The 21,568-nt window shown below is 41.3% G+C and overlaps 1 pseudogene; it reads left to right on the top strand.

Moving 5' to 3' along the window:
• The first annotated feature begins 292 nt into the window (after positions 1-292).
• LOC131327089 (terpene synthase 10-like) overlaps positions 293-21,568 on the top strand; it is a 40,044-nt pseudogene continuing 18,768 nt past the window's right edge.

Here is a 21,568-nt window from a genome sequence, read left to right as displayed (position 1 = left end):
GCACCTCATTTTTTTTGCTTTTCTGATTCATTTCATCAAGATGAATTGAAAAAGTGAAAAATATATGACTTTCTCTTCTTTCTTTTTTGAAATATCGAACATAAACTCGGCTTTTTGGGCTTTATCTCGTATATTTCCAAAAATATTTAGGTAAGACTTACAATTATAAACTTTTCCAATTTATCTATATTTATTTTTTTTTTTCATGTTTGTTAGTTTTGCTCTTCACTTTTTTGGTTTTTCAATTCGTCTCATAGTGCAAATGACACCATTATTTAAGGTTTCATGTTTTCGCCATTTACCCAAACTAATCAGCGCAATGGCTCTTGCACTTAGATTTACAGCTTCTACCTCTTTTTACACCCAAATTAGGCTAACATCTCAAATCTTTACCCCATCAGTAAAATCCATTCCGGGCCAAGTTCGGCACACCGGTCGATGCACTTGTGTCAGCCCGAAGACTTCCGATGAAAAGATTGTCAGGCGATCCGCAAACTACCAACCTCCAATTTGGGACTATGACTATGTGCAATCGCTAGATAATAAACACATGGTATGTCAAGTTACTAATGAATAATGATATTGCCTGTCTTTTTATTTCTTTGTTTTGTTTCATTGGAAGCATTGCTTGCAAATGAGAATATCATTTTGTAGGGAGGCACGTATGTATCACTGGCTATGAAGTTGAAGGAAGATGTGAAGAAAATGCTTAAAGAAGTAGTGGATCCATTGGATGGACTTGAGATGATTGATGACTTGCAAAGGCTTGGAGTGTTTTACCACTTTGAGGATGAAATCAAGAGAGTCCTTGAGAGCATATACAACAACAACAACAAACATGAGAAGGGGAACGAAGATGATTTGCATGCTACGTCTCTCAAGTTTAGACTTTTGCGACAATATGGTTATAATGTCCCTCAAGGTACTAGCAACGGTGCCCTCAAGTACTTGTTTACTAGATAATACACAGAGAGAGAGAGAGTAATGCTTTAAATTTGTATCTTAACATATATAATTTGCTAACTTTGATTGCAGAGGTATTTGAGAATTTTATGGATGAGACAGGACATTTCAAATCTTGCCTTTTTGAGGATATAAGAGGAATGCTATCTTTGTTCGAAGCCTCGTTCCTTTCATTTAGGGGTGAAAACATATTGGAGGAGGCTAGAAATTTTGCAACTAAAAATCTTGAACAACACCATAAGAGAAAGGACAAGATCTTGCCTCATTGGTCAGTCATGCCTTGAAGCTTCCACTACATTGGAGGATGCCAAGGTTGGAGGCAAGATGGTTCATCGATTTGTGTGAGAGGAGGCCAAATATGAACCCTACGTTGCTTCAACTTGCAAAACTAGATTTTAACATGGTGCAGGCAACTCACCAAGAAGATCTAAAGCACATGTCGAGGTGAGACAAACATTCACAAACACACAACTCAGTCATCGATCGTACAGGGAATGAAATCATGCAAATATATGCATTAGAATATTCTAGTATTATCATAGAATCAAATCAAATATGATATAACAATACTAGAATATTCTAATCATATATGATTTAATTTGATTTGATTACATGATAATACTAGAATATTCTAACAATATGTAACAAAATAGATCAAACAAAGGCAATCGGTTGAGGATGCAATGGCGGGCCTTTGCCTTAGGCCTGCTAAATAGGGAAGGCTCCATTTTGGTTTAGGTCCATCTTGTGTATTCGACATCCAAAAGCTATAAAACTTTGTCCTTTTAATTGCTTGCTTACTGCTTGGGCCTCAATCTGACATAAGCTTTTATGAGAAATGCTTCAAAAATTTAGATTTTCTTTTTGACGATGTATTTATCGGTCCAACGTAAAAATGCAGTTTTATCGCTTATAAATAATCTAAATACTTCTAAAAACATAAGCATGACAACATTACTTATCCAGACAAAATTTTGAAATTCGTATCTCTAAAATTCTGTGATTTACATGTCAGCATTATTCTTATAACTGAATTTGAATTGTACTAATTAGTAAAGAGATTAAATTCTTTCCACTGGCGGTGGAAAATTTCACTTTTCCACCACCGCCTTTTTCGGTCCTATCGTGTGCTTATTGATGATCTGAACCATTCATCTTGTAGACACTACATGATAGTATATCCATGCAAAAAATAAACTTGATTGGACATCGATAGAAGTATCAAAAATTAAATTTTACTTTGTAAAATGGATAGTTTATCTTTATTATTATTGACATAAATCATATCATCCATTTTATAAATCAAAATTCAAATTTTGACATACCTATCGACTTTTGATGAAGCTGATTTTTTTGCATGGCAATACTCCTATACTACAGGTGTAGACACCCCAATCTAGACCTCGGAGGTTCTTTGAACAATCTCGATGATGAAATAAAGAAAACAATACATTTGAGAGCTTAAATAAATGACTTCTTTAGCCCAAAAAGCCCAGACATTCCAAAAATCCAGATATGCCCAAAAAGTCCTGGATTGAACCTATAATAGCACAGAACACTTCTACACCGCGCGGCGTAATAAAGCTTATTACGCCGCACGCGGTCATGAAGTTAACCACACGACATTTTGTGGAAAAGTTATGACTGGCTCAGTAAACTGTTAGCCATGCCTGTATTGAGCCACAGCTGCAAAATGGCTTAGCTGAAAAAAGCACTTAACCCTTTTACTACCTCGACTAAAAACACTTTCCAACCTTTTGCTCCACCAGCCAAAGAACCTTCCCGTCCTGAGAAAAACCCCGAAGGAATATCAAACAATAACTCGAGCAAACCCAAGCTAAAATGTATGTTTGGGATGTGCTTGTTCATTCCACTCGCCATCAAGAAGGACTCATTCAAGCCCTTTCCCACTCGAAAGTTCCCTCCAATATAACCCCTGATGATCTCATGGCACTCATCAAGACCATACCCATTAAGCATGCTATAACTTTTACCAATCGAGATCTGCCCGCCGAAGGAACAAACCACAACAGGCCACTCCATGTCACTCTGAAATGTCATGGTAAATGGACCTCGATGATTCAAATCGACAATGGGTCAGCCATCAATGTTTGCCCGCTCTGTGTTGCTTACTGCTTGGGGTAGAAAAATAATGATTTCTCTCCCTCAGAATTCAAAGTCCGAGCATATGACAACACTCACCGCGATGTGGTTGGAACCCTCATGCTCCTTATGACCTTTGGATCTTATCAAACTGAGGTGGAATTTCATGTGGTTAGCATCCCCGCTTCTTTCAACTTATTGATAGGAAGGCCTTGGCTGCACCGACCAGACATCATGGCTGTGCCCTTCACCCTTCATCAGAAAATCCATTAGGGACTTGAGACAGGAATGCTCACTTGTCACGGAGACTCTGGGATCCATGCACCTACTGAAGACAATGCCCCACTTTTGGAAATCTAGCATGGGGAAGAAGACATTGCTATGGGAGGCTTTTCATTGGATACCTCCAATGCTGTCTTTTCGGTCAGGATTGATAATGATTTTGTCATTAGCAATGTCGCCATAAAGATAATGAAGAAAATGTCCTACATGCCAGGTCTGGGATTGGGAAAGAACCTGTAAGGACTTGCAAAGTTTGAAGCCCGTGGAACTCTGATGCGCACTACTGGCCTTGGCTATTTGACCTCAGACGGTAGTAAGGTGAAAAAAGGGGATAGATTGGAAAACTACTTTTTTAAGGAGAAAGCAAAACAAGTTTACCGGGGACAGCCAGAACCATTTTGGGATAAGGAAACTAATACTCTACTGCTAGGATTTGAAATATTCACCAATGATGTCTGGCTAGAAAGTGAGGAAGAATTTGAGGCTGCAGAAGAACAAGGAAAGCCAACCGATTGAATTGAGGTCTTTAATATGGGAAGTCTAGCGATCCTGTTTAGAGAGGACGAATCAATGGGTACAGTCATAGAAGCTGAAGTGCTGATGCTGGGACAGGAGGTCCTCGAAGACCCAACTTCGCTTATCATGGATGCCACTGGAGATTACAAGAATTGGACTTTCTTACCAAGTACAACATGCCAAGGGTCTGATTCTGAGTCCGAGTCTGAACCCGAGTCTTCTGAGTTTTCTGAGTCTATTGAGTCTGAGTTGGTGCCTCTTGGCCCCACTCCTCATGGCCTGTACTTTGAATTTAAGTCTACCAGTGTATATGGTGCCCCCGAGGCCTTTGCTAATGATGAAATAAATGAATCTGATTCCGCTTACTTCCCTGATTTTGTAATAAATTGTGTCAACCCAGATGATGAAGGGGTTGATTTCAATAGGGACATCCCTAAAGAAATCTGATCCCTAGTCGAAAGGGAAGATGAAAAGCATGCTCAACCTGTAAAAGAAGAAGTTGTTTTAATAAATTTGAGAGATGAAGGGAATCCCCAGATGATTTAGATCGGTTCTGCTCTATCCGCGGAAGAGCGTCAAGGTCTCATAAGTTTACTGAAAGAACTCCAGGATGTTTTCGCATGATCACATGCTGACATGCCCGGAATCGATCCGAAATCGTAGAACACCAGGTTCCTCTTCATCCCGATGCAAAACCTGTAAAACAAAAATTGAGAAGCATGAGACCTGATTGGGTGCTTAAGATAAAAGAAGAGGTCACCAAACAAATCAATGCAGGATTCCTAATAGTAACTGAATACCTTCAATGGGTCACAAACATCGTTCTTGTCCCTAAAAAGGATGGAAGAATTAGGGTCTGCGTTGATATCAGAGATCTTAACAAAGCGAGTACGAAAGACGACTTCCCATTACTGCACATTGATGTACTGGTTGACAATACCACTGGGCATGCTTTACTTTCCTTCATGGACGGTTTTTCAGGATACAACCAAATCCTCATGGCCCTAGAGGATCGGCAGAAGACCACATTTGTCACTGAATGGGGAACTTATTGCTATCGGGTAATGCCTTTCGAGCTAAAGAACGCAGGATCTACTTATCAACGGGCCGCTACGACCTTGTTGCATGACATGATCCACAAGGAAGTAGAGGTTTACGTTGATGACATGATCGTTAAGGCCAAAGAGCGAGAAGGGCACCTACCTGCACTCAGGAAATTCTTTGAGAGGATCAGAAGGTACCGGATGCGCCTTAACCTGGCCAAATGCACGTTTGGAGTCACAGCCGGAAAAATGCTCGAATTCATGATTACCACTTGAGGTATCAAGGTCGATCCGTCCAAAATCAAGGCTATTCTAGAAATGGAGCCGCCACAGTCCGAAAAGGATATAAGGAGCTTCCTTGGCAAGGTGCAGTTTATTAGTCGGTTCATTGCCAAACTAACTTCGACCTGTGAACCAATCTTCCTCCTACTCAAGAAAGGTGTGCCATTCAAATAAGATGACGAGTACCAGAAAGCCTTTGAGGCAATTTGAACTTATTTGCAAAATCCACTAGTATTAACGCCCCCTGTATCGGAAAAACCTTTGATCCTATATTTGTCGGTCACTCCATTTTCTATGGGGTGTATGCTGGCACAGGAAGGAGACGATGGGGTTAAAAGGGTTGTTTGCTATCTGAGCAAATAAATGGTCGGATGTGAGGAAGTAAAGGTTTACGTTGATGACATGATCGTTAAGGCCAAGGAGCGAGAAGGGCACCTACCTGCACTCAAGAACTTCTTTAAGAGGATCAGAAGGTACCGGATGGACCTTAACCCGGCCAAATGCACGTTTGGAGTCACAGCCGGAAAAATGCTCGGATTCATGATTACCACCTGAGGTATCGAGGTCGATTCGTCCAAAATCAAGGCTATTCTAGAAATGGAGCCGCCACGGTTCGAAAAGGATGTAAGGAGCTTTCTCGGCAAGGTGCAGTTTATTAGTCGGTTCATTGCCAAACTAACTTCGACCTGCGAACCAATCTTTCGCCTACTCAAGAAAGGTGTGCCATTCAAATGGAATGACGAGTGCCAGAAAGCCTTTGAGGCAATTTGAACTTATTTGCAAAATCCACTAGTATTAACGCCCCCTGTATCAGGAAAACCTTTAATCCTATACTTGTCGGTCACTCCATTTTCTATGGGGTTGATAAGCACCCGACAATGACATTAAAGGTGCGCTAGTTGTCTAGTTTTAGTTATTTCTTTCATTAATTTAGTTGGTTTTAATTGCTTTTTGCTCGTAGGGTATTCTGGTTCCGTTTTGTAGGAAATCATTCTAAGCAATGGTCTTTAAAGCCAAAGCACGTTAAGACAATGGAGGTTCAAAAGTGACCAAGTTCGAAGTTATCGGAATCAAAGCCCAAGCATTTAGGGACCCGTCGGCTCAAAGAAGCAAGCCAAAGATCAAAGAAGCAAGTGCTGGACACTAATGGCTTCGGTATTGATACCTTGAGAATTCTCCTATCAATACCGAGATCATCACGCAGCAGCCCCTAATAGCTTCGGTATTGATACCAAGTGATCTAGTCTATCAATACCGAGCAGCACAGTGGTAACCACTTCGGTATTGATACCACTTTTGGGCATCTATCAATACCGAGGTCATTAGCACATCAACTTGAGGGCTTCGCCATTGATACCGAGGGCCTTAAGGGCGAATTTTCAGAGCATCTGGGGAATATTCCAGGCGCGGATCTTAGAAGTATAAAAGCTTATGTCATTGTTTTGTACAAACAAGGAGATTTAGATTTTGCTTACATAATTTTAGATCTAGATCTAGATTTGTGATTGTTCTTGAGTTTTCTTCATTTTCAATTTTGAATATTTCAATTTCTGCCCTTAGTTGTTAATTTTTGTTATTGTTGCCTTAATTAAAGTTGTTTATTTTCTCCCGATCTATCATAATCTTTAGTTTATTTCAAGTCTTGTTATTTCATTATGTTAGTTAGATTTTTGCTTGCTCCTATCTCTCTAGATATGTGCGAGTAGTTTCAAGGGTTAGGTCATGGGGTGATTAGCACCTTATGCCTTGGGCAAAAATTGCATTTTGCACCCAATAAAGCTTTAAACTTTGATTTGAAAATTGATGTGGGGTTCGGGTTTGTTTGACAAATTACCGAGGTGTTAACCTCTTTGATCATGTGTAGGTGGGAGCATCGCCTACCCACCACACATGATGCTTAGAGCTCTATCGCTCGAGGTATTTGCCAAATGAATTCTAGAGCTAGCTTGGTTCTCAAATCATTTTATCATCCAATTTGAGAACTATAATTAAGTATCTTAAATTGTGTAATTGGGTGAAGAGTGCAATTCTAACTCGAGTCTTGAGTGTTAATAATTCCTAGACCTAGCCTATCTTTTCTCTAGTTAATTCGTTTTTAATTTAGCCTTTTATTTCCACCGTTTAAAGTAAAACAAAGTTGGCTGTCTAAAAGCCGAAAACCTGAGCTTACTTGCATCTACAAATCCGATCAAGCCATATAATTATTCCCTTGGGTACGATCCCGGATTTCCGGTTTATTATGCTTCAATCGACGTGTTAAACCCTACGCTTAGGGTATTATTCCACATTATCTTGGAGAACGAAGCATTTTTGGCGCCGTTGCCGGGGATTTCTTATTATGGCTTTCTTGGAGGTTTGACAAACCACTGTAAGTATTCCGCTTTCGTTAAGTAGTAGTAGTAGTAGTTTAATAGTTTATGGTTTGGTAGTTCGTATTTAGTTTGGTGGATACCTCTAACCTAGTTCTACTAAACTTGAGGTGTAACGAAGACAGGCTAAATATCGAATGTGTTTCTTAGTTAGTTTAGGATAATTAATTTAGTTAGTTAGCTTAAATTTGATTGCATTGCTTAGCCGAGGTGGTGGCATAACCCCTCGCATATTCTGTTTGCTGAGTTGAGGTGGCGGGATGGCCCCTTCTGTCTGGTAGTTTGTTGTTAGTTAGTATTTGTTTTGTGTATGTGTGTTTACCGAAGCCCAATTTCCAATCGGCTTCATCGTTCTTCTTCACTGCCAAGAATCCGTAGCATTGCCAGGGCGTATCCTGCCCACTCTCCGCCTCGCAAACTAAATCGCAATTGCAAAGGCCCAATGGCCGAAGAAGTTCCAGTTCGTACTCTACGTGATTATCTGAATCCAGAACGGGCTCCTCAAGTATCTCCTATCGTTATTCCGACTCCGACCGCTGGGAATACATTTGAATTCAAGGCTGAGTATCTTCGTATAGTTCCAAAATTTCGGGGGCGGGAATTGGAGGATCCTTATTTGCATATCCGGGAGTTCGAGAATATTCTACACTCTTTTGTTACAGTTCCGGGGCAACTTGATCAAGCCCGCTTGAAGTTATTCCCATTTACTCTCAAAGACAAGGCGAAACAATGGTTCAATTCTTTGAAGCCTCAATCTCTGCGTAACTGGGGAGAAGTTCAGGATGCTTTCACCACTAAGTTCTTTCCAGCAAGCAAGACGAAGTTACTTATCGATCAGATTCAATGTTTCAAACAAAGGGATGGAGAGACTTACCACAAGTATTGGGAGCGATACAAAGACTTGCTTATGTCGGTTCCTCATCACAACCTTCCGTTGTATCTCAGAGTCAACTATTTCTACACAGGGTGTTCTCAAGAGAGTAAACAACTTCTGGATACTATGGGTGGAGGTGATTTTATGGGAAAGACACCGGAGGATGCTTGGGATTACTATGAGTCACTAGCTGAGAAGACCCAGTCTTGGCAGTTTGCAGATCCGGGAGATAGAGCAATGTTCAATCAAGGTCCTACAAGTTCAGGAAAATTCTCTATTGCGGAGCATACAGCTTTTGAAACTCGTTTGGAGGAAATTGCTTGGAAACTTGACAAGTTGGAATTAAAGAGTGCTCAATCTCAAGAAGTGAAAGTAGTGTGCCAAGTGGAGGAAGTATGTGTTATTTGTGAGATTGTGGGGCATTCTACCGAAGCGTGCCCCAATATTCCTGCTCTTAAGAACGTGATCAATGGGATTGCTCCTGAGGAAGTACATGCAGTTCAACGCTTTGACCCTTATTCTCAATCTTATAATCCGGGGACAAGGCAACATCTAGCTTTCCGTTGGAATCAATCTAATGAAGGGAATTCTTCTCAAGTTCCACCGCAAGCTTCTCAATTACCTTGGAAGCAACCTCAGAATACTTTCCGTATCCCTCAAGCTCAAGGTCCGCCTGGTTTTGCTCCTTCTGCTCCATTCCCACATGCAAACCAATTTCAACAACAACCTGCTCAGTTCCACCAACAACCACCAAAGCGTTCTTGGGAAGATCAATTCAGTGCTCTCTTGCAAGGTCAAACTGCTATCAATGAGCAACAAACTCAGTTGATGAATGACATCAGAAATCAGTTGGGCAAATTGACAACTACAGTGGGTTTGTTACAACAAGAGAAAGGGAAGTTTCCTACTCAACCTCAACCTAATCCGCAACCGACGTCTACTCCGCCAAATTCTCAAGGTCTTCACTTTGCTAGCTCTTCGGTGACTTTCCCCGAACAAGCAAAGGCTATTATTTCTCTTCGAAGTGGCAAGACGGTGGATAACCAAGTGGTGATGCCTCCGGAACCTACCTTGCTACCTTCACCTATCGAACGTGCAATTCCAATCCTTGGGGAATCTCCTAAGGAAACAAGCAAGGAGACTCTTGAAGAAGAAGGAAAGGATAAAGGCAGGAGCAAGGAAAGTGTACCGGACCCTCAAGTTATTCCAACACCGGCTCCGTATCCCAACCGTTTGAGGGCTTTGGCGAAACCAAATTTGAATGCAGAGTTGCATGAGTTATTCAATCAAGTGAAGATTAACATTCCTCTTTTGGATGCGATTAAGCAGATTCCCTCATATGCCAAGTTTCTTAAGGATTTGTGTACTCGGAAGCGCAAGCTTAATGTTCAAAAGAAGATATTCCTTACTGAGCAAGTGAGTTCCATCATCCAGATGAATATCGCGCCTAAGTACAAGGATCCGGGGAGCCCTACTATCGCGGTCACCATTGGAGGGAAGCATATCGAACAAGCTTTACTTGATCTTGGTGCTAGCGTTAATCTACTTTCGTACTCTGTTTATCAAGAACTTGGTTTGGGAGAGATGAAGCCTACTCGTGTCACTCTACAGTTGGCCGATCGGAGTGTTCGTACACCGAGGGGAGTAGTAGAAGATGTTCTAGTGCAAGTTGATCAATTCGTTTATCTGGTGGATTTTGTGATTCTCGATACAAATCCGACCGACTCTTCTGCTGCTTCTACTCCGGTAATTCTTGGAAGACCCTTTTTAGCCACGGCGGATGCAATTATCAATTGTCGAAATGGACTCCTCAACATGACCTTTGGTAACATGAAGATGGAGGTCAATGTTTTTAATGTGGGTAGTCAAATGGGAGATGACGAGAACGTGAATGAAGTGAGCCTTATCGATACTCTTGTAGAAGAACACGTGGATGAGTTACTCTATAGTGATCCTTTGGAAGTTGCTTTTACAGCCGAAGAGATCGAATTTCTTGAATCTTCTGAAGTGGGTTATTTGAGTTCATTGTTGAATGAGGAAGATGAAGCTTGTGCTATAAATTCTTGGACTCCAAAGTTTGAAGAGTTTGAGGAGCTACCACCAATTGAGAAGAAGGTTCTCCCATCTAGTGTTGAGCCACCGAAATTGGAGTTGAAGCCCCTACCTGATACTTTGAAGTACGTATTTCTTGGAGACAACGAGACTTATCCTGTGGTTATTTCCTCTTCTCTTGGGAATCTCCAAGAGATGAAGTTGATCAATTCACTAAGAAAGCACATGAAGGCTATAGGATGGACGATTGCTGATATCAAAGGGATTGATGCTACTCTTTGCTCTCACCATATTGCTTTGGAGGATAATGTCAAGCCATCTCGCCAACCTCAACGCCGTTTAAACCCGATTATGAAGGATGTAGTTCGTGCTGAAGTTTTGAAGCTCTTAGATGTTGGAATCATTTATCCTATCGCCGATAGTAAATGGGTGAGCCCGATTCAAGTTGTACCAAAGAAATTCGGAGTTACAGTTGTAAGAAATGAGGAGAATGAGCTCGTACCTACTCGTGTTCAGACTGGATGGAGAGTTTGTATTGATTATTGTAAGCTCAACGCAAGTACCAGAAAGGATCACTTTCCCTTACCATTCATTGATCAGATCTTGGAGAGGATAGCCGGCCATGCATTTTATTGTTTCTTAGACGGTTATTCCGGTTACAATCAAATTGAAGTTGCTTTAGAGGATCAAGAGAAAACGACATTCACTTGCCCCTTCGGAACGTTCGCTTATCGTCGTATACCTTTCGGTTTGTGCAATGCTCCGGGGACTTTTTCACGATGCATGATGGGGATTTTTAGTGATATGGTTGAAAAGATAGTAGAGGTTTTTTATGGATGATTTCTCTGTTTTTGGCGATTCATTCGATTCATGCTTAGCCAATTTGGAGAAAGTCTTAACAAGATGTGAAGAGAAAATTTTGGTTCTGAATTGGGAAAAGTGTCACTTCATGGTCACTCAAGGGATTGTTTTGGGGCATATTATATCATCGGATGGTATCGCGGTGGATAAGGCTAAGATCGATCTTATTTCCAATCTCCCGACTCCAAAATGCGTGAAGGATATTCGTTCATTTCTCGGGCATGCCGGATTCTATCGTCGGTTCATCAAAGACTTTAGTGCTATCTCTCGACCCCTATGCCATCTTCTTGTTAAAGACGTTCTGTTTGAATGGACCCTCGCGTGTGAGCAAGCTTTTGTTAAGTTGAAGGCTAGTCTCACTTCTCCTCCTATTGTGCAACCACCAGATTGGAGCCTTCCGTTTGAGCTTATGTGTGATGCAAGTGACTATGCTGTAGGTGCTGTTTTGGGGCAAAGGAAGGACAAGCATCCGTATGTTATTCATTATGCAAGCAAGACTTTGAACGACGCTCAAGTGAATTATACTACCACGGAGAAAGAGTTACTTGCAGTAATGTTTACTCTTGACAAATTCCGGTCTTATCTCATTGGTGGCACCCCCATTGTTGTGTACACAGACCATTCCGCTCTCAAGTACCTACTTACCAAGCAAGATGCCAAAGCCCGTTTGATACGATGGATTCTACTTCTCCAAGAGTTCAATTTGACGATCAAGGACAAAAAGGGTGTCGAGAATGTGGTAGCCGATCATTTATCAAGGTTACAGTTCGAGGACCCTACCCCAAGCTTACCTATTGTGGACACGTTTCCGGATGAACAATTGTTTGCTGTTTCGAGTGCCCCATGGTTTGCGAATATAGTGAATTATTTGGCTACGGGACTCTTAACGCCACATTGGTCTCCTCAAGAGCGTCGTCGGTTCCTTCATGAAGTACGAATGTTCTCTTATGATGACCCTTATCTCTTCAAGTATTGCCAAGATCAAATAGTGCGCCGTTGTGTCCCAGATTCAGATCAACGAAGAATTCTTAAGTTTTGCCACTCAGAAGCTTGTGGAGGTCACTTCTCTTCTAAGAAGACTTCTACCAAGGTGCTACAATGTGGATTTTATTGGCCAACCTTGCATAAGGATCATCACTTCTGTGTAGCTTGTGAACGTTGTCAAAAGCTTGGGAGTGTGTCTCGGAGGGACGAAATGCCATTGACTAACATTATGGTGGTTGAGATCTTTGACTGCTGGGGATAAACTTCATGGGGCCTTTTCCCGTTTCTTTCGGCAACCTATACATCTTATTGGCGGTTGATTATGTTTCAAAATGGGTAGAAGCCATCGCAACACGTACCAATGATGCCAAGGTAGTGGTGGAGTTTCTCAAGGACAACATTCTTTCACGTTTTAGGATGCCAAAAGCAATCATAAGCGATCAAGGAACTCACTTTTGCAATCGTGTTTTTGGGGCATTAATGAAGAAGTATGGAATCACTCACAAGGTCTCCACTGCTTATCATCCTCAGACAAATGGGCAAGCTGAGTTAGCGAATAGGGAAATCAAGCACATTTTGGAGAAGACGGTGAATCCGAACCGAAAAGATTGGAGTCTTCGTTTGACCGATGCACTTTGGGCTTATCGCACAGCATACAAGACCATTTTGGGAGCTTCGCCGTATCGTTTGGTTTTCGAAAAAGCATGCCATCTTCCGGTAGAGCTCGAGCACAAAGCATATTGGGCAATCAAGACTCTCAATTATCGTTTACCGGCCGCCGGAGCACACAGAAAGCTCCAACTCAACGAGCTTGAAGAAATTCGGCGAGATGCTTATGACAACACCGCCATTTACAAAGCAAAAGTCAAGGCTTTCCACGACAAGCGAATTCACCGGAAAGAGTTTGAGGTTGGACAGAAGGTACTCCTATGTAACTCGATGCTTCATTTGTTTCCCGGTAAATTACGTTCTCGTTGGGCTTGCCCTTATGTTGTTGAACATGTTTATCCTCATGGTGCTATTGATGTCGTGAATCCGTTAAATGGTAAATCTTTTAAAGTTAATGGCCAAAAGCTTAAACCGTTTCTTGGTACTTTAGAGGTTGGAGAGCCGGATGAGGTGTTAATCGATCCAGTTTACACGGTCGATTAGTTTGATACTTGAAATTGCAAGGGGAGCGAAAGCGTAACCGTTGAACTTAACTGTTTGTCGGACCCGGCCCCCGGGTAGGGGGTACCCTCCATTGACTTGGGTATATGTAGCTTTGCACGCCGCTACTAAAAGAAGGATCGTGTGCCCAGCTCCGGTTCGGCAAATCATTTAATATCAGTGACATTGGGCTTTAATTAGCTTTTCTGATAGGAGTAATTCACAGTAAACCACTCACGTCTCCCAGATTAGCCCCAACGGGGGCGGTATAGATCCTTAGGTTTGGTCTTGATATTCCCGTGCTTACGCACTTGGCTCTATCTTGTTTGCTTGCCTGGTTACGATCTTAGGGGACGCTGGATTTCATTGTTTGGCGGAGTCTAGCTGTGACTTTGACGCTCCGAGTTCTGATATTAAATTTGTATATAATGTGCATATTTGTTCTTTCTTTCTTTCTTGCTTTGTTTCTCTTTCAGTTTAGTTATGCATGTTTTGTTTGTTTTGTTCTGTGTTTGCATTAAATAAAGTCTTGGAGATACATCACATGCAAAAGATTTCATCAATGTGTTAGTGTAAAAAGGGCTTTCATTAGTTCTTCTTGGTAATAGTTTATCGTTAATGATCCATGCTCTCCGCGATTGCCCCTAATCGGAGGCAACTTAGGTCTGTGAGTGAGGTTCGATATTGCCTAGAGTGCACGCTAGGTTGTATTGCATCTTGCTTTGTTTTGATCCTAGGGGACGCTGGACTTCATTGTTTGGCGAGGTTAAGCGATAAATTTTATTACGGGCGCTAGCATAACACATGTTCAACGGTCTAGTATAGCCACCCATTTCTTACCCCAACGGTAGGGAATGGAAAGAAAAGTATGACTCGTGTGATCGCGTGATGATCGGGTGGTGCATTTCATTATGTTTTGCATGTTTTCATTTGTTCTTTGCATTATCTTTATGTTTTGTCTTTTAGTTTTTGTTTTGTTTGGAAGCCGGATAACACGGGCCGGTGGTTCTAATGTCATTTGTTTTGTGGAAAGCCGTCCTTTTAAGTCTTTTGTAGGGTTTATTTGCTACCACACCAGCCTTGGTGGATTGGGTCTAAAGCTGGAGTGAGTGAGGCGTTCAGGAGCCCTAAGCATGGGTGGGGGTAAGCGCCGCGGTTGTTAGTCCGATAAAGCTTTGGATATGGCCCTGTGTGACTAGCTGTGGTTCCGAGTTGGTAGAACCGAAGGAGTAAACCCTGGAAGCATCTAATCTGGCTGGAGCAAAACATTGACATAAAATCCTCCAACTTGGTCGAGGTATTTAAGGGTTGACATTCCCCTTGGACGGTACATTCGCGCACTCTTCCTTTCTTTGCTTTTGTTCCTAATGCTATGAGGGCATAGCATTGCTTTAAGTTGGGGGGAGGGGTTAGCTTATGCGCTATTGCTATTTGTTTCATTTTGTAGAAAATTTGAAAATTTCAAAAACATTTGAAAATTGGAAATCCAAAAAAAAAAAAATTGAGAAAATTGAAAAATTTTCAAAAAAATAAATAAAATGTTTTACTTGCAATCATTCCTTTTATCACGGTTTTTGTTCTTTTTCTTGACTTGTTGCATGCTCAATAATTGTTAGTTGGCAAGAGTTTGTAGCAATCCTAAGAAATTTTATGCTTCTCAATTTGCATGCTTAGTTGAAAATTGAATGGTTTAGGTGTTGAGTTAAGTTTTTGAGCAAGTTTTGGCCCATATCCCCATCTTCTCAATAAAATACTTGTAGTTAGGTGAATAATCGCATGTCCATGCCTAGTTGTGTTTAAATGTCGATTTTCAATTATTTTGGAATCCAAAGCGCACTTAGGAAAGGATACAAGGCATTCTTTGCATGATTATACTACTTATGTGTCACCTAGTCCTATTTTGCATCCTGTTATTCTCCCATTCTTTGCTTAGCCTAGGCGACCGGTTGTTTGGAGGGTTGTTGGGATGTGTGTTCAAAATGCAAAGGTGTTTTGGGGATGATATCTGAGTGTTGGAAGTTCAGGGGTTCGAAGTGAAGGAGTGTAAGAGTTCGGAGTTATTGGCTTCGGTATCGGTAGATTAAAATAGAAGCTATCGGTGCCGAGGAAGTTCAAGGGAGTCAAGCTAACTGGTTCAGTATCGGTAGAGTAATTGAGTATCAATCGGTACCGAGGTAGTTAACAGGGGTTCGTTAATTGGTCGGCATCGATTGGGAGGAAGAGCATCCATCGGTACCGAGCCTCTCAATTCAAAACAGAAGCAGATCTGGCAGTCCAGTAAGCAATCAAACCAAAACCACACTTCATCTTTCTCACAGCCGACTGTCCTCTTCCTGTTCCTCCATGGAACTCCAAAATCCCTAACCCTAAACCACAATTTAACCCACTCAATCTCCCATATTCTTCCACAAAACCTTCAAATCCTCCATCTCCCTCAGGAATCTTCAGTTTCCATCCACCAATTTCGAGATTTTCAAGCCAAAAAGAGGTAAATCCGTTTTTCCACTCTTTAATCCGAAATTTCCTTGTTCTTACCACAAAAATTCCTTTCTTTTTCCTATTTTTCACTCATAATCCACTCCCCACCATAAATCCTACCTACATTTCACATTTCCCACCAAAAAATCAAAACCCTAGAAAATCCCAAAATAAAAAAAAATCCGAAAATTCCAAAATAAAAAAACCCAAAACCCTTTTTGCTTTCAATGCCAAGGATCAAAAAGACCGCACACCGCGCTACATCATCTCGGCCAGAAGTGGAGGAGGAGGATGCTGTTTTGGCCGGATCAGAGGGGGATGAAAATCAGTTTAGGGAGGCATCGGAACAGCGGAGTAAAAGAAAGAGGCGTACTCCGGAGGAAATTGCACTGGACAAACAGAAAAATTGGGAAGCAAGCATGGACAAATGAAAAATCAAGAACGAACGGCAAGTGGACGCCGAAGCTTTGGGAAAGGAACACCGGGGCCTCCGCCTTGTTATGCGAAAAGGTTTGACTTTCTGGACTGAAAAATTAGGAGGTTACAATAAGAATATAGTTGTTGAATTTTATAAGAAATTGAAAGTGCCTATGGGTGAGTGGGATAACGATCCTAATGCTACTGTTGTTTCTAGAGTTGCAGGGATAAATATTGTGATTACGCCTAATGATATAGCCCGTTATTTGAAATTCACTCGGCCGACCCCCGAATCCATTAACTATCCAATGAAAGATGCGCAAATTGATCTAGGAGTTATTAATAAAAAGCTGTATTTGGACATGTCTGAGGCTGAAATTCCCCATGTGCCCGGAAAATTCAAGGGAACTTACCGTTTTTTGAATAAGTTGATCCATCATAATGTTTATCCTAGAGGAACCGAGCACAAACCATCACGAAAGAGTGGGGAATTAATATATGCATTGGCTGCAAACGATTTGGTTGTGGATTGGTCTATGATTATCTTTGCTCAGTTAGTGGATTTCAAGAACGATACCCTGTCTACAGCCCGCATGCCATTTCCATGTATGATCACGGCTTTGTGCAGAGAACAAGGGGTAAAGGGTGAGGAGTATGAAAAGTTAGAGGATCTTGAGCCGGGACCTATGACTGATACCTTTGATGAGAAAAGCATTTCACAAACTCATGCCGCCAAAGCCAAAACCGTTGGGTCAAGCAGCTATTTGACCACTTTGCCTTCGAGGAAATCAAAGCAAAGCACATGGATCAAGTTACTTTGTTGTCAAAACATCTCGATCATTAAGAGTCTGAGGAAAGAAAAAGTTGAAAGGAGAAGGATTTTGAGAGAGCAAGCTCAACTCAAGAAGGAGGTGGCATGGCAAACTACCATCCTAGAGCGTTAACATGGAGAGAAATATGTACCGGAGCCTGAAGTTGAGGCCGAAGTGAGTGATGATTTCAGGGAGGAAGAAGCAGTGGATGTTGATGAAGTGGAAGGATGAGGTGGTGACCTGATGTGGTGGTGATCCGATAGAGAGTCGGTGGCTCTAGAAATTCCCCTTACTTGGTCGGGGTCTTGGTTGGTTGACATGCCAACTATCCTATCCTTTTATTTTGTTGCATTTCATTTCATTTCATAGTTTAGTTTGCACATTATTAGCCAGTATTAGTAGTTGGTTTGGCTAGTTTGGCCCTTGACTTGGTTCATTTTATGTGATTGGCGGCGGTCATTCGGGTAGTTAACCAAGCTAGTAAAGACCGTCGCCCATTTTTGCGCTAACCTGTTCTTTGTAACCAAGGTCATTACAAGCTTAAAAAGACCTTAGTTGATCCTTAGTGCGCATGTGATTCCTTAATGTTTGATTATTTTGATATTTGCATAATTAGTTGCATGGCATGCCTTCCTTTCGATTATCCAAATTCATCTGTTAGTTGTTAATTCTGTTGAATAAAAGTGCTTTAGTTGTTTGAGGCCCTGTTCTTTGTAACCAAGGTCATTACAAGCTTAAAAAGACCTTAGTTGATCCTTAGTGCGCATGTGATTCCTTAATGTTTGATTATTTTGATATTTGCATAATTAGTTGCATGGCATGCCTTCCTTTCGATTATCCAAATTCATCTGTTAGTTGTTAATTCTGTTGAATAAAAGTGCTTTAGTTGTTTGAGGCATAGTATTTCTTGTTCGCTATTGCTTGTTGTTGAGCACATCTTCGGTGGATTTGGTTTAGTCTGAATTCGCAGGTTCTGTGTCCCGTATCCTCCCATTGTTCGAGGACACAGACCATTTTGACTTGCTCTTAGACTTGCTTGACGCTTGATCTGTTTAGTTTGATGCTGAAATTGTGAATTGTAGAAAGGAAATAAAAAGCTGGAAAGTTTGAACTCTTGCTAGTATACAACATTGAGCATGTTCTGAGTTATGATAAGCGGAATGGATTGCAAAGCTGTTAGTTTTCAAATTTCGTATAGTTTATTTGCTAGGGACTAGTAAACCTCAAGTTGGGGGGTGTGATAAGCACCCGACAATGACATTAAGGGTGCGCTAGTTGTCTAGTTTTAGTTATTTCTTTCATTAATTTAGTTGGTTTTAATTGCTTTTTGCTCGTAGGGTATTCTGGTTCCGTTTTATAGGAAATCATTCTAAGCAAGGGTCTTTAAAGCCAAAGCACGTTAAGACAATGGAGGTTCAAAAGTGACCAAGTTCGAAGTTATCGGAATCAAAGCCCAAGCATTTAGGGACCCGTCGGCTCAAAGAAGCAAGCCAAAGATCAAAGAAGCAAGTGCTGGACACTAATGGCTTCGGTATTGATACCTTGAGAATTCTCCTATCAATACCGAGATCATCACGCAGCAGCCCCTAATAGCTTCGGTATTGATACCAAGTGATCTAGTCTATCAATACCGAGCAGCACAGTGGTAACCCCTTAACCACTTCGATATTGATACCACTTTTGGGCATCTATCAATACCGAGGTCATTAGCACAGAAACTTGAGGGCTTCGCCATCGATACCGAGGGCCTTAAAGGCGAATTTTCAGAGCATCTGGGGAATATTCCAGGCGCGGATCTTAGAAGTATAAAAGCTTATGTCATTGTTTTGTACAAACAAGGAGATTTAGATTTTGCTTACATAATTTTAGATCTAGATCTAAATTTGTGATTGTTCTTGAGTGTTCTTCATTTTTCAGTTTTGAATATTTCAATTTTTGCCCTTAGTTGTTAATTTTTGTTATTGTTGCCTTAATTAAAGTTGTTTATTTTCTCCCGATTTATCATAATCTTTAGTTTATTTCAAGTCTAGTTATTTCATTATGTTAGTCAGATTTTTGCTTGCTCCTATCTCTCTAGATACGTGCGAGTAGTTTCAAGGGTTAGGTCATGGGGTGATTAGCACCTCATGGCTCGGGCGAAAATTGCATTTTGCACCCAATAAAGCTTTAAACTTTGATTTGAAAATTGATGTGGGGTTCGAGTTTGTTTGACAAATTACCGAGGTGTTAACCTCTTTGATCATGTGTAGGTGAGAGCATCGCCTACCCACCACACATGATGCTTAGAGCTCTGTCGCTCGAGGTATTTGCCAAATGAATTCTAGAGCTAGCTTGGTTCTTAAATCATTTTATCATCCGATTTGAGAACTATAATTAAGTATCTTAAATTGTGTAATTGGGTGAAGAGTGCAATTCTAACTCGAGTCTTGAGTGTTAATAATTCCTAGACCTAGCCTATCTTTTCTTTAGTTAATTCGTTTTTAATTTAGCCTTTTATTTCCACCGTTTAAAGTAAAACAAAGTTGGCTGTCTAAAAGCTGAAAACCCGAGCTTACTTGCATCTACAAATCCGATCAAGCCATATAATTATTCCCTTGGGTACGATCCCAGATTTTCGATTTATTATGCTTCAATCGACGTGTTAAACCCTACGCTTGGGGTATTATTCCACATTATCTTGGAGAACGAAGCAGGGGTGTATACTGGCACATGAAGGAAATGATGGGGTTGAAAGGGCTGTTTACTATCTGAGCAAAAAAATGGTCGGATGTGAGAAGTATTATACCACGCTAGAGAATACGTGTTGGACACTCGTCTGAGCTTCCAAGAAGTTGAGGCATTATATGCTAGCCTATCCAGTAGGGCTAATTTCTCAAATGGATCCCTTCAAGTACCTGTTCGAGAAACCGGCCCTTACAGGAAGGATGGCACGATGGCTACTGATGTTAACAGAATTTGAATTGAAGTACGTCACCAGGAAGTCCATAAAAGGAAGAGCTGTTGCTGACTTCTTAGCCGACTTCCTAATCAAAGGAGGTGAAGATGTCGAATTTAAGTTCCTTGATGAAGATATAATGACCTTAGCTGAAGAAGTTTGGAAGCTGTACTTTGATGGTGCCACTAATCAAAAAGGGTTTGGAATTGGCGTGTTGCTAATAGCACCCAACAGATCTCACATTCCGCTCTCATTCAAGCTAAATTTCTAGGTCACCAACAATCAAGCAGAATACGAGACTTGCATTCTAGGTATAGAAGCAGCAATCGAAATCGGCATAGAGAAATTGGAAGTAGTAGGGGATTCAAACTTCATAGTGTCACAAGCCAACGGTGACTAGAAAGTCAAAGAAGAAAAGCTAAAGCTGTATCATCAAGACCTTGAGGATCTCATCCCTCATTTCAACAAGGTAACTTTTATTCATATACCAAGGCTCAAGAATCAATTTGATGACGCCTTAGCAACGCTGGCATCCTTGGTTGAAATTCCCATTGGTATGAAGCTGAGGCCAATTGAGATCAAACAAATGGACACACCGGTATACCAACATGTCATGGTTGTTAACGAGCCTGAAGATGGTCACCCTTGGTATTATGACATTTGGAGATCCGTGGAAAGAGGAGAGTACCCCATTGAAGCAAACAAGAAAGACAAAGTCGCTCTCCACAGAATGGTAGCTCAGTACATCATTTGCGGAGGAAATCTATACCAGAGGTCGCATTGTGGCATGCACAAGTTATGCATCCATGGTGTGGAGACAAAAAAGGTAATGGAAGAAATCAATGAAGGTGTGTGTGGTCTTCACATGAACGGCATGATGCTCGCCAAGAAGATCCTCAAGCAAGGATATTTCTGGTCCACCATGGAAACAGAATGCGTGGAATACGTACAGCGATGTCACAAATGTCAGATTCATGCCAACCTCACACATGTCCCACCATCTGAACTGCATTAAATGACCTCGCCATGGCATTTCTCAGTATGGGGAATCGACGTCATCGGAAGGATATGCCAGCGGCGTCTAACGGTAACAAGTTCATTTTGGTGGCCATTGATTACTTCACAAAATGGGTAGAAGTTGCTTCTTACACCACTTTAACCGCAGTACAAGTTGCTCACTTCATCAAGCAAAATGTCATCTACCAGTATGGAGTCCTTCAGGCGTTCATGTCCGACAATGGGGTTCATTTCAAGGGACGAGCCAGGGAAGTCTTGAACGCATTTCAGATCCAAGTACACAAGTCAACAACCTATCGGGCACAGACCAATGGAGCCATGGAAGCAGCTAACAAAACAATCAAAGCCATTCTAGAAAAGACCAATCAATTCGCAAGAGATTGGCATGAGCAGTTGCAGCTAGCTTTATGGGGGTATCGCACATCCGTACG

This window comes from Rhododendron vialii, chromosome 5a (assembly GCF_030253575.1).
Source record: "Rhododendron vialii isolate Sample 1 chromosome 5a, ASM3025357v1".
Taxonomy (NCBI): Eukaryota; Viridiplantae; Streptophyta; class Magnoliopsida; order Ericales; family Ericaceae; genus Rhododendron; species Rhododendron vialii.
Note: the sequence above shows the minus strand (reverse complement) of the source record. Positions and strands in the feature narration are given on the sequence as shown.